Genomic DNA, 12,814 nt, shown 5'->3' with positions numbered 1-12,814 from the left:
GGTAAAAAAGTATTTTAACGGATCGCGTACAAAGTTGGGACGAAGTATGCAAAATTATCATAATTAGGAGGGTATTATAATCAGCTATTACCGATCGAGTAAACTGCCACCTATTCTGCCTATTAACAGATCCTACACATTATTGACTTGCAAACGTTGCAGATAGCGTATTTATACGTTCGATACAGACCAAAAAAATCCAAGAACTTTTTAGTTTTACGCACGAACATCGGCAGAAAGTCTATTTTTGCAATCAGCGGTAATTCAATTACAGCAATACATTTTGAGACATTACTGACGCATAATACAAAAACAGTATTATGTTACTGTTTGGCGTTGCTTAAATCACACAAGTACGGTAGCAAATACTATCGTTTGCCAAAGTTTGAAACAATTTCATTATCGAAGAGGAAAGAAACTGTAAAATATGATGCAGTCAGTGAATCAATTCTAATCAGCGACAAGTCAGGGGTGCTCTGAGTCTTGTTTCACACCAGCCTCTTAAAATGTAGATAAGGCAAACTCTACTAGAGCACGCATGATCTGGACCTGATCAGGTTGGTGTAAAGCAACCCTTCCAAAGTGCACCGCATTTGACCTTGACCTCCATGTCCCTTCAACGTAATAGTTATCAACTAATTTATCTATTTAATTTCTTTACCTCAATAGGGCGTGAAATTTCATGAATTTTTTAAATTAGAGACATTTTTTCGAGTTGGCGAACCCGACGAGCAAACGAAAATCTGATCGTGATTTGGTACGATCAAGTTATGGAATGAAATTATTTGACGCATGCGAGCTTTGTTGTATGGTTTTCTTACATTATCGCGGCACGTATCCAAAGTCGACTCAAGTTAACAGAGAATATACTATTTTTACCCTTGTCAGCTTGGCAAGTTTCAATGAATATGCCACTAAAAATTTGTCACCAAACCTCGGCATCTGTGACAACTTGAGTTGTCGAACAAAAGTGATTGATAAATGTTCCGGGCACACTGATTTCTTCTATTACATTGATTCGTAAAATTGTCTTTCCGTCACGTGTTAAGCATTTGTACAGTTTTCTATGCGTAGAATTCAATTTAATTTTCGTTACCGTCATTCTATCGGATTCCCCTCATCTTTGACAGCACAACAGATTTTAGGTACGGCACTAGAGTGCTAGGTGCTGATCTCAATACGACGTTAAAGCGTTCATCCGTTGTTCGAAACAAGGAGAATATATGGAAGTAGCGTTATTACGTTAACTGGTCCTTTGAATCTATCTGATTAATAGGGCCGAACATCACGTAATATTTTATACACAGTAGCTTCCTTGCCTGTGTATGCTGTTGAATTAGAACAACAATAGCCATTTGCTAGCCAAAAATTAAACTGTCATTTCGTTTTTCTAAATGCAGTACGCAGATAGTATTACACTCATTCTAAATGTACGCAGTATTGGTGAAATTACTTATCCTTACGCGGATATAATACGGGGAAAAACTATGAATGAAATTTTTTTTTAATACTGACAACTGTACGGTACTCAACTCTTTTGTTTTTTTTTTACCATAACTGAGAAATATAGTTCTGAGTACAAAATGAAAAGGAATCTTGTAGATGTATCCGCAAAATCTAGGTCCAGTTACTATTCTTGTAGATTATGATCACGCTTACTGTGTTTTCTTGCGATTACTACGATAATTTTATGGTGGCATAGCAACAAATTTCTCTTAAGGTTTTATTTAACTGAAACCCTGTAATTAACTATACAAACAGATCTTATGTTGCAATTACCAGAAAATCTAATATTGATAACTATGATTAAACTTAATAGTTACCTGCTTCGAATATCACTTCTATTCTTATTTTGGTCATATTAGATTTTGAATTAGAAGATCAATTTCAATTTTTAACAGAAGAAAGTGAGGTTATATTATGATCTTTTTTTTCCTTTCGAGTCCGCTAGCTTTGCTTATTTTATTACCTTCTGTACAGATTGTTGACATGTTATACTTCTTTTTTTTATGTATTGTACGTCAAAATTTAATGGGATAAGGTGCCTTGAATTTAAACCAATATTAAAGGTCACACTCGGTTTGAAGAAAAAAATTAAACCCATAAAAAAAAAACTCTGACAAATGTGTGCAAAATTTAAATAAAAAAATTATAAAAATACCCTGAAAAACACCTGTGTGACTTACAAGCGTGACGGTAACTGTATAGACAGCACTTCTTTGGTGTGAATATTACAGGCGTTGCTGTGAGAATTACTAATTAATATGTTGAAATTGTTTTTCGAACGTGTCAAATGTACCACGATCCCAGTAATCGTTACTCCAAAAAAGCGCAGTCCATACAGTTACCGTTGCACATATAAATCTAACAGGTTTTTTTCTGTGTAATAAAGAATTTGAAACGAAAAAATATCATATTTTACAAGAAAATTACGTCTCAGAAAGTAATAATCTAACATTGGTATGATAAATATAAAATTACAACACTTCGAAAATTGATGAAACGTGAGCACGTGATTCTGAATTGATCTTCAATACTGAATATTACTGCCGATCAAAGAATTGAATTATAATGAAAATCGCATTTCGAGTACGATTTTTTAGTTTCTAAATTTTGAAGTACCTAGATAAAAATAATGTTATTACTGCTGTTTTAATTATTATCTATACACGTGGCAGCCGCGTGAAATGAGCCTATATAAAATACCATTATCAAGTTGTAGATAAATAACACACGAGGTTATTATTTATTACCTTTCAGAGTGCAAGTGCAGCTCCTCGCGTCAAGTATAATTAGTTCGAAATTATGAAAACCATTGAATTGATAAATTGCAATGGGCTCGTCTCAGGCAAGATATTATTATTAACCGATTGAATGTTAAAACGTGTTGAAAATGTATGTTGCGCGAGCGCTTTAATGAAACTCGAGTCGGTTGGGTGAAAAAAAAATAACAGGTTTGACAAAAGTTTATGATTAGACTACGGAGCCAGATTTCAGAATTAATCGAGTTTACTTACAGGTTCTACTTGACACTGCGAGCCACTCAACCACGAACTTTGCCGTAAGGGCTAAAGGACTGTATCCATTTAATATAGGATGTCTGGTTTTGCTAGAGTTCCCGTCAGACTCCAATGATTCACGAGGATGAAGTTAGTAACGTTGGCTTGACTGAACATTGCAAAAAAAAAAATAAAAAATGGTTACTTTGCAAATTTGGAATGAATTTTAAGGGGTTTGCTTTTCAAAATATGATTATTTTCTGCTTTACAGAGCTTTTATAAATTTCAGATAATCTTAAAGGTACGAATAAACAGTTTTTCATAAACGTGCATCGTCGCGTTATCGTTGCCAACTTCAGCCTCGGAACAATTCACGAATGGTTTCATAGGGCTGGAAATGAAACCCCACACCCAAAAAAAAAAAAACATTAAGATTCCGATTCCAACACAAGATCTTATATTAATGCAAAACTATGCTCCTGCAGGTAAATTCAAGTTGAATAATGAACGGATTTCAGTGGGCTCGACATTATGTGTTTCATAAGGATTCTGAAGTTTACAGAACAACTTGAGGACAACCGATACTATGAAAAAATATCTAATTTCGAAGTTAAAAGGTTATTTTGCGTGATTTATACACAATTTTCAATGCAAATTAGAACAGTGGCAAGGTTTGCAGATGCAATCGTATGTTTTTCGACTAAGTATTCTAGGATAATTGATTAGTTGACGATCATTCACAACCTTGTTTCGACGTTTGAGAATGTATCAGATAAAATCTGGGCCCTGTTGCAGCACCCACGGAATTCGCCCCTTCGCGTTGGTGCCATCTCAACGCAATTGTGTTTAGTAACCATACAGGAACGTAATGACTAGGATAGTTAACGTGAATCAGCACGAAATATTGCGGAAATATTACTGCGACATAATTTTGCAAGGATTCCGATATCCCAGTTTCACTATGAAATGCTTTTGTAATATTGCAGAAATATTACAGAAGGGTTTTGATTTCCATTCCTTTACGCTTCTTTTGTAAATTGTGAGCGGGTATTGTTTAAATACTGTCACTCGAGTTCAAGACAATCCTAGAGTTGCGAAGTTACAATTATCCCTGAAAACGCATCGTTGTATTAATGTCACCAACGTAAACATCATATTGTCAAGATAATGAGACGGGAAAAAAAGTAATCATCCTTTTCATACAATATCCCCAGATTTAAGTAGCTGTTATCATTTCAGGGCAATTTGTTTATTTGAAACTAAATCAAGGGGTCTAAATTTAATCGGTACCCATAAATTGGCATTGTTGTTGCGAAACGGATGGTGCTGAATATGGACGCGGTGGCTCAGTTTAGTGCAAGGTTAGTTGGCGGTGGGTGAAGAAGCGGGATTCCCGGTTGGATCGTATCGATTTGTTGGTGTCAATTATGTCAAGAGCCACTTAAATATTATTGTGAGTAAATATTCGTTGTATAATCTCTAAAAAAATTTATTTACACTGCAACGGATTACAGCATACAAGAAGTTTGATATAATCAATAAAAAATTTCTCAATGGCATTCGATATATTCGATGATATTATTTCAAATTACGTTACTTCATTACTCATATTTGCAAGGGACAATGATAATATTGTCCAATCCCAAAAATTCTATACGTTTCGAATATTTTTTTCACGGGAATCGTAACATTTTCTCAAATGATGAAGTCTTTGTTCGTACGACGAGATGAAAAAAAATTCATCCATAACTCATAACAATGTCACAGACAAGTGCCGATTTATAATTCTATATCGTTTGAACGTCTTTAATATCTGCTGAATTATCGGTGTGATTAACGTGAAATGAGATGTTTTTTCGAAGCCATATTCTTCGTTGCAAATTTTGTCGAACACAGTTCTACCTATTGGACAGTTTTTACAGTAGCGTGGGAAATCAAAGTTACTGTACAAATTGTGATCTAATAACTTATTAGGCATTTGCAAACGGAGTTCCATACACGTTTGACTTTGCAAAAACGTGGCATTGAGAAAAAAATCTGCAACGACGTTGAGAACATATTTTTCCACCATCATAATCGTTTGCAAGTATTTGTGTTGCTTTTGTATTTGTTTTATTTTATTAATTATATTTGTATTTGAGTTGTGTAGAAATTTGAAAAAAATATTATTCTCATCGAGACGACGTTCCATTAAGCTTCGCCTGAATTGTCAAGTTCGCAAAAAAACGGCTTAGATACTGTGCGGATCATGCCTTGCCGAAAAAAGCAAGGGTTTTTGGTAAAACCGCTTGTTTTTCAATGAGTATCATTTATTAGACGTGGTGTTTCTAGGAATATTTCAAAACCTCGACGCAATGTAATCTTACCGTGAGTAATATTACTTTGTCTAAGTATTTTCAAAAGCTTGTGTACTGCGTAATTGATATAATATACTTTCACTATTTGGAAGTTACCTTCGTAAGCGCTTGTTAAGCTGATTGTGAGCAATCTTTGTACTCAATTCAATAAGTAAAAGTCCGAAAAGAAACGATTTTGAATGATAAATCTGGGTCAGTTCCAAGGACTGACGTTTTCTTCACCATATTCGCCCGTTTCGGTACAAAGAGAGTTCCGTTGCGCACCCCTCTTCCCATTGAATTTTTTCACATTTATTTCTGTCACATAATAGGGTTCTTCTTTCATACGCGTTCAGTACCATTGGCTCAGGTAACGTAATAAGATACTTTTTAACGGGTATTTTGTACATGAATTTACATGTATATTTACAAGTATATATGATGATTTACATATACTTACGCAATTGACACGACGGCTGGTTGAAAAGAGGGTTTTATTTTGACATTCCGGCGAAATGGCTTCTCTGAAACAAATTAAACGTGATTTTCAGTGTAAGAAGTGACACCAGAAACTGAATAAAATAACTTTCTCAGGATCGAATGAAAAAAAAAAATACTGAAAGACAACTTAGTGACTGTACAACTGAAAGATGTCAAAATTCACTTTTCACACGATCTGTTAAAACGGTCCGCCGCGAATGTTTTTAGATTTAATAAATCAAGTGCTGTAGTGATTTGAGAGTTTACAGATTGACGTAGTTTCAAATCTAGGTGATCCACGAAAAAAGTTCTGAGAAAACCCTTGTGGCTTTGTATAAAAATTTCCGTACCCGTTTTCAAGAAATTTTTTAAAACTTTTAAACGCGGTTCTTATTGAAAATCGGCACAAATGATTTTGAGCACAAATGTACCTTAATCGATTCGACCGAACGTTATGCACAGCATGTTCTATCAAATCCTAAAGATCGTTCATAAATTTCGACGTGGGTTTAGTAGCAGATCAGAAATTAAATGTAATAACGTACATATTATTAATTATTATATATTAAGTAAATATAATTCTATCAGTTGTGTAATATATTATATAATTTCATTTAAGATTTTGTTGCGTATAAAGTCAGTTGAACGTGTCGCTAAATGGTGCGTTTTTACTTTTCATCATCTACGGTGATACAAGAAATGTATTGGCTTCGATGGCGAATTACTTTTTCTAATTTCGATGAAACATTTTTGAACCTCAAGTATTCGAAACACAAATTTTTCGAATAACGTCAAACGGTGAGAAAATCTTGCGATGATCTCGGAAACTGCTGGATGAAAAAGATCTGAAATTTAGACGATTTTACAATCAAATGATGGGCATTAAAAACTGTCATGCCCGTTTTCTTCGACCGAATGCTTCCCTCGAAAAAGATTCATGAACTCGAAGTACTCCAACAAAGTTCATAGGACGCTTATGGAAGATTTTATACAAATTGCTATAAAATGAATAAATTAATGCAACACGAAACCATGTCATGAAAAATGAAGGAAGCATTTTACGAAATATTTCAATATAACAATGATTTATTCAAGTTCTATTCAGCAGTGTAAGAGTGTTTTATTGAAGAAAGTGTCATTTTGATTACCGTATATGATATGGATTTGGTATTTGGAATTAGGAATTGGTTTTGTTGAGAAGTATATTCGAAGTTGACTAGTTGGAAGTTGAGATAGCAGTGTATCTGAGACAGATAGTATAAATGCCGGAAAGATGCAAGAGTAAATAAATAGTGGGGAGCAAAAGTAGCTGATAACGAGTAAGAGAAATGAGAATGCCGTTTGCATTCGTCTTATTGTTAGCGTGCATCAGGCAGGATGGAAATAAGAGGAAAGGAATGAAATTACAAGGTTACTGTAAAGAATGTGGAAGAGTTTGTAAGTATACTGTTTAAATAATAGGTAATAAATGATCGGAAATAATGGGAGAAACGTGGTACTGGCAGGCCAGTTGTAACAAAGTGATGAAAAGTACCGCTTGTTTTTCTTTAGAAAAAATGAATTCTTCATAAAACGTGTATATCAAGAAAATACGTTAGTTTTACCTTACATTTAGAGACATTATTCTTACATAGTTTGTATGTTGAAGATGAAAATTCGTCGAAGATCCGGTCTTCCGGTCTTAAATTCTTCTTCTTCCTGACCGGATCTTCGACGAATTTTCATCTTCAATCTACCTCCTGGTCACGAACTTCTTTCCTAAATAGTTTGTATGCTTTTCCATAATCACATTTTTCGTTTCAATGAAATAGCTACCGTTGATCTTTCGTCCACATTTGCGCCCCCCTTTTTTTTTTATTAAATTACTAAAAGAATACGACGAATAATATAAAAAAAAAAAAAAAATGGAGGATCGTGGCAAAGAGGATCGGTAATACAAGAATACTTTCTAAAAACACAAAGTAAATCTGTCGAGGTGTATTTGAAGAGGGTATTATTTACGCACGGTAATTTTTGCCTACCGCACTTTTGCACTTCGATGCACACGACACTTTTGCACTCAGTAATATTGCAAACGAAGCTTTTACCCGCGGCACTGCGTTAAGAAGAGAAAAAATGAGTGTACCCAACTCTATCATAATCATCTTTTGCGATTTTTCGTAAGGATCGGGAGAGTTGGGTAGCTTTCGGCTAAAGCACACCTGATAACAAATCCGGCGTGCAAATATTTCACGTACAATAATACCATGTGCGAAAGTATCGTGTAGATTAAAATTTGCGTGTGTAATCGTGTCGTGTGCGAAGAGGTCGTTTCGCAAACAAACGGGGTGTCAATGTGTCCTGCATGGGTTTTAGGTTGCTGTGGACTGAGAGACCGTGGGCGCCGTAAAAATGTCACTGATTAAAATGGTAGACGTTATTGTCAATGACAATGCCACTCATTGTCTGTTTAAAAATTAAAAAATATGCCAATAAAGCTCGATCTACATACTTTTGAATAAAACAAACACCAATCGATTCGATTTTTTGGCGAAAAATGGCAAAATGACGTGCTAATTTCTCGTTGACGACGAAGTGTTTCTCGTTCTTTTTTAAATCATTATCAAATTTGATTCATAGTACAACTTCAACTGCGCATCGCTAAAGATGTACATGTATGGATGTGGTTTCTGCTACGCAGGTTCCTTCACCTCCTTAGGTGCACATGATATACATTATATGCATACAATGAAAAGCAAAAATTTCTTTCCGACGAAACTGTCTCACTGTCATCGACACAGTGATAATGAAAAACGTAAACGCTCAAAGCAGAATACGATTTAATCGTTGTAAAATAACGCATATTTGATAAGCAAACAGTGAAGCGCCAGCGTGTGAGCCATATATGTTTACGGAATATGCACGTCATTTGCAGTTACAGCGATTAAGAGATAACTTGAAATATTTGCGAAAGCATGAGTTTGTAGTGTGATAAACCATCCATAGCAAGCAATTCATACCGACAGACATTCAAGACAGTTTCCAACGCTGATTGTATTCAATATTCTTCATTTGGCTTGACAGAATTGGGATATTTCATTAAAATTAAAACCACACGTTTTTTTTAATGATTTTCTGGATATTCGTAAGGTTCTTAAATCCCGCTACGAAAGAGAACTGTTCCCGTTCATTTGTTTATTTGATACGTGAAAAACAAGGGGTAGTTTTCTCGGTCGGTAAGGGTGGGAGTACCGCATACCCTTAAGTCACACACACAATTCATGCCATAGTAGTATTGATTCGGAGGGGTCTCATAGCTGCTCTGACGAGCTGAAGGGATGAACTTTGTGTTAACTGAGTTCCTCCAATTCTCAACACATATATCGCGTGATTCACCGTGTCTTTGGGGCATTCCATAACAACTCGACATACGATCAACCCTGTCCACTTTCGATATCGGTGATTTTTCCTCATTTCAGTATCGATTTAAACTAACTCCCATTACTTTTGTTTGAGATTTAACACTTGATCCAATCTCGAGTCACTGATTGTTCAAAATGTTTGACCTTGAAAATTCAAAATGCTCATCACGTTTCAGCGAAAAAAGTAAGCGTGCCGTTCGCGATTTATTGAATCGTATAGCTTTCGTAACAAAATACTGTATAAATCATTTGAACAATTTACATGGATCTATGTTACTCCGAAGTAAAAAATGAGTTTATTCTAAAAGTACGATACCATAATTTTTTTGGAAAAAATGTATGTGATACTATAGCCGAATCCAGAAACTCAAAGTCCAAGATCGTCGCGAGATCTCGATTCTTTATAATTTATCAGTATCTAAAGATTCAACACTAGGGATTAAGGAATATAATCTCTACGTATCTCTGTCCGTCTGTCCGTATTTTCGCTCATAACTCCAGAATTACTGAACCGATCTTCATTCCTTTTTTCCCTCTGGATAACCACAACGTCTGGGTAGGTTGTAGGCTATGTTTCGTTACAACGAGATCAATAGTTTTGGAGATATAACGATACTTGTACGCCAAATCGGAAAGGCACCACAGAGTTGTGCGAACGCTGACTAAACTCTTACAGATAGACGAAAGTTATGTTCGAAAGTTGTCCAGGTCTCGATGAACTCTACAAACAGTCCGCGATGGAACGCGACTAACAAAATTATTTATGAAAAACATACGTTTTTCCCTGTCGACCGTTACAATTCCCTGTCTTTTCCGGATAGATGAAATCACGGTAAAATTCCCGGTCTGTCGCCACCCTGAATAATATTGCATGTACCTACGTAACGTATATTCAACGCTATTTCGTAAAGATGTGAGAATTAATTAATAATTTATATCCAAGATTTGTTGATTAAAATAAAATGATGATTAAATTTGTAGCAATCTAAGTATAGATTTATGTTTTTCAATACGTGCCTCTTGTACATACACAGATTTCGTGTTTTGTTTACTAAACGCTAAACGTTTAGCATATTGGGCGACATTTCTTGATAGTATACATATAGGGCATATACATTCCATGTCGCTTCAACAAAGTTTTAAACCTCATATTTTTCATTTTTTTCGAAATTTTGTGTGGATATAGTAGGACCTGAAAAACACCTACTTTAATTTTTTTGCAATTGTCTGAAAAATCTTCTGGTGCAATAACTATCGTAATACGTGAAAAAGCGTTGTAATTGTAATATATGAAAAAATACCAAAAATGCTGTATTTTGTATCAATTATTTTGGCACAGGATCCGTGATAGTAAACAATCTCTCGGACACCTAGAATATTTTCTATTCGACCAAAGCGTGGAAAAATGTAATCTTTAAATGAATGTAAAGGTTTAAATGAAGTTGCTATTTCAAATTTTTTTTTCAAATTCAAAATACTGGTAACTCCGCTTTTTAAGGAAATTTGAAAGAATTTTCGCTGACCGAAAAACATTTGAGATTCAATTTTAATAATCGATAAAAAAAAACGATATTTTTTCGTTTTCGTCGAACAACAAATGTTGTAGTTCTCTAGACCCGTACAAGGAAAATGTTTACTATCCATGGGTTTTTTCACGACTGGCGACAATCGCTACTCGCTAGGGATCCTTCAGAACAATATTTAAAAAAATGAATATAGGTATTTTTGAGATTCTACTGTACCCACAAAAAATTTCCGTAAAAAACAAAAGCTAAAATAAAAAATAATACAGTTTGTTCGGGTAGCACAATGATTATGAGGGTGAAGACGTGGAATGCACCATATGTAACATACAATACAATCTTCACGAATATAGAAAAATTTATAATTCATGAATTAGAGAGATCGCAGTTGATAGCAGAGAAAAAATTTTCACAGAAGCAAGTGTTCGTCGAAGGTTAATTCTAATGTAACTACATACGTGCTGTATTTGGTATCTTTTTGCAGTAACAACTTCCTGTTCGGTGACAGGGAACTTTTCGTGGTTTTTAATGAAACATTAACGACACGGCAGGATGCAAAGCAGATTTAACTTGGTAAATTACTTCTTTTTTCGCTATTAATCAATAATCAATGACTTTTGATCTGCAACGACACGGCTAACGACAAGCGACGAGTGAATGCTGTACATTCGGTAGATACAATACCAGGAAGGTGTAATTGCAGTGTTACTCAACGAGTGTGAACACTCTGAAAATCCAATTACAAACGCAATGAACTTGGTCCGGAATATCGTTCAATGATCTTGTGACACTTACCGCGATTGAGGAAATAAGCATGAATCAGAGTGAAAGTTCCGCTTATGTTCCAATACTTCAACTTCTTTCCTAATGTTGAGTTATGAATTTACATCACTCGAGAGCCAAGGTCATCGAGCATAGCTTTACCCGCACACGACACACGTGAGAAGGTTAGTGACGATTTTATTGCCCCGTTCACTATTGCGAGCTATAAGAAATACGAAGTTGAAGGAAAAACGAGTACGTGAATTTTCTTTAAAAATAAAATTTTTCAAAAACTAGTCATACAACTCACCCTAGATTACCCGGAATACTTAAGATATGGATGCAACTTTGATGAAAGAAAGATATTGCAGTGGTTCGAAATTGTCGGCAGCTAAATCGGGTCTTACGATTGGTATGAAAATATTATATAATATACCTATAAACCAGAAAGACAAAAAATAATTGGATCACACTTTTTGTTTTTTCTATTTCGATTAAACAAAAAATTAATCTGTGATACCGGCGTAGTAAAATCCTAGTTTTTTCCGAACGTGCTCTGAAAACTATTCCTGTAATTTCCAGGATTCGTTTTAACAACAATACTATACTAATAAATAAAATACTAATTTAAAATAATTCATCTTCCGTTTTTACTCTAGTCCAAAATAAACCCATCTCAAATCTCAGAATAAATACTTTTCTTGAATCGTTCACTATCAAGCTATTTTTTCTCTAAGAGTGTCACGTTTCAAGAGTATCACCTATACATTTTATCGAGAAATATTGAAAAATGCAAAAGTCTTCTTGGCACCATTTATCGTTAGACCTTATACATAACAACGATTGTTCCTTAATCTATATTGTCCAAAGTATAACCCTGAATTTTTCTTAGTCAATGAAAGCGATGCAACAGTTATGAATATTCAACTATCGCTCCTTTGATAAGCTGGAAAAAATATGATCCGATTATTTTGTATATTTCTGCTTCAGACACAGGAAGATTGGATTTTTTAAATACAATCCAAAGTTTTTCAAACGACAGTTTGTAAAGACGTCACTTCGAAAATACCGACAGATATTTCGTTGACCACCAATTTTTGTTCGAGCCGTGAATGTTTTAAACCTGATGTCATTAAATATGTCGTAACAAATGTCACATTAGATATAGCTGTTACTTGTTGTTAAATAAACAGACTATAGCAAAGATTCCATGGAACCGGATCTACTCGTCTTTGCAATGGAGTACGTGGGAAACGTGTCTATAAACAGACTTACTACAGCTATAGTTAGCTGTTACAAACATAATTGCGAAA

General features: G+C 34.7%; 2 protein-coding genes across 2 annotated transcripts in view; one reads left to right on the top strand and one right to left on the bottom strand.

Annotated features, from left to right (window-relative positions):
* Positions 1-12,814, bottom strand: part of CenG1A (Centaurin gamma 1A) — a 96,889-nt gene that overhangs the window by 62,905 nt on the left and 21,170 nt on the right. Inside the window, exon 2 of the mRNA XM_069135332.1 lies at positions 5,796-5,859. The gene's annotated coding sequence lies outside the window, so the exon portion shown is untranslated. The remainder of the gene's footprint in view (positions 1-5,795; positions 5,860-12,814) is intronic.
* LOC124216767 (carcinine transporter-like) overlaps positions 78-12,814 on the top strand; it is a 38,431-nt gene continuing 25,694 nt past the window's right edge. Inside the window, exon 1 of the mRNA XM_046621686.2 lies at positions 78-4,452. The gene's annotated coding sequence lies outside the window, so the exon portion shown is untranslated. The remainder of the gene's footprint in view (positions 4,453-12,814) is intronic.

The sequence above is a fragment of the Neodiprion pinetum genome, chromosome 4, assembly GCF_021155775.2.
Source record: "Neodiprion pinetum isolate iyNeoPine1 chromosome 4, iyNeoPine1.2, whole genome shotgun sequence".
NCBI lineage: Eukaryota > Metazoa > Arthropoda > Insecta > Hymenoptera > Diprionidae > Neodiprion > Neodiprion pinetum.
This window is presented reverse-complemented; position numbering and strand designations above follow the sequence as displayed.